This window comes from Sinocyclocheilus rhinocerous, unplaced genomic scaffold, assembly GCF_001515625.1.
Source record: "Sinocyclocheilus rhinocerous isolate Xijiao unplaced genomic scaffold, SAMN03320098_v1.1 scaffold28850, whole genome shotgun sequence".
Lineage (NCBI taxonomy): Eukaryota > Metazoa > Chordata > Actinopteri > Cypriniformes > Cyprinidae > Sinocyclocheilus > Sinocyclocheilus rhinocerous.
Genome location: NW_015646917.1, coordinates 2,360 through 3,733, shown reverse-complemented (window position 1 = coordinate 3,733; position 1,374 = coordinate 2,360). Strand labels below are relative to the sequence as shown.

The 1,374-nt window shown below is 47.7% G+C and overlaps 1 non-coding gene across 1 annotated transcript; it reads right to left on the bottom strand.

Annotated features, from left to right (window-relative positions):
* Positions 1 to 321: 321 nt before the first annotated feature.
* trnap-agg (transfer RNA proline (anticodon AGG)) lies at positions 322 to 393 on the bottom strand. Its single transcript has one exon. It is a non-coding gene; the product is annotated as a tRNA-Pro (tRNA).
* Between the last annotated feature and the right edge of the window lie 981 nt (positions 394 to 1,374).

Genomic DNA, 1,374 nt, shown 5'->3' with positions numbered 1-1,374 from the left:
TAGACTTGCGTGATGGAGGTGTGCGATTGGGCAATATAATTACAGATACTACTTGAGAAAAAAAGCTGGCAAGCCAAAAGAGGGATCATCCGAGAGTTGAGGCTAGGTTCAAACACCTACACTGCAGCTCAGTGCGAACACTATAACCCACCAAGCTAAGCGGCCAACGAAGTGCCAATTGCAGATGAGGAACAAAGAGCAAGAGTCAGATACAGACATTGAAAGCGGCAGGCACAGTGCTAGCCTTATTTGATTGATGTGTGCGATTGGCCCAAATAATGAGACATAATACTCGAGAAAAGAGGCTCGAAAGCCAGAGTAGGGCTCGTGCGGGATTTGAACCTGAGACCTCTCGCACCCTAAGCGAGAATCATACCCCTAGACCAACGAGCCAAAGGGTGACATGCGCACCTGCGGTTAACAGATGCAAAAGAATGCTCACATGGTTGCGAAGATTTCAGAGAAACTCCTTTCTGCCATGTCTCCACTGGCTTGGTCTGCCTTCCCAATTGAATGCTGAGAAAAATGGCAGGGCAAAGGATGTGAGGCTCAGTTCAACCGCAGACGGCTATACTGCAGTTCAGGGCAAATATTCTAACTCACCGAGCAAACAGGCCAACCAAGTTCAATTTGCAGATGAGGAAGTAAGAAGAAGGGCGACATGCGTACATTGAAATGCGGAAGGCACGATTCGAGCCTTGCGTGATGGAGGTGTGCGATTGGGCAATATAATTACAGTTAATACTTGAGAAGAAAAGCTGCCAAGCCAAAAGAGGGATCAACCGGGAGTTGAACCCGGGACCTCTCGCACCCACATCGAGAACCATACCCCTTGACCAACAAGCAACGGGAAGCCAGTTGCTCCTGCGGTTAACAAATGCAAAAAGAAAGCTCACATGGCTGCAAAGATTTCTGAGAAACTCTGTTCTGCCGTGTCTTCACTGGCTTGGTATGCCTTCCCAATCAAATGTTGAAAAAAAATGTCAAAGGATGTGAGTCTCGGTTCAACTGCAGATGGCTACACTGCAGCTAAGTGCAAAAGTTCTAACCCACCAAGTTAAAGGGCTAACCAAGTTCAATGTGCCGATGAAGGAACAAGAAGCTGGGTGAGAAGCGTATATTGAACAGCGGCAGGCACAATGCTATCCTTACGTGTTGGAGGAGTGCGATTGGCCTGAATAATGAGGGTTGCGAAGATCTTTGAGAAACTCCGTTCTACCGTGTCTTCACTGGCTTGGTCTGTCTTCCCAATCAAATGTTCCGAAAAATTTTAAAGGACTTGAGGCTAGGTTCAACAGCAGACACCTACACTGCAGCTCAGTGCGAACACTATAACCCACCAAGCTAAGCGGCCAACGAAGTGCCAATTGCACA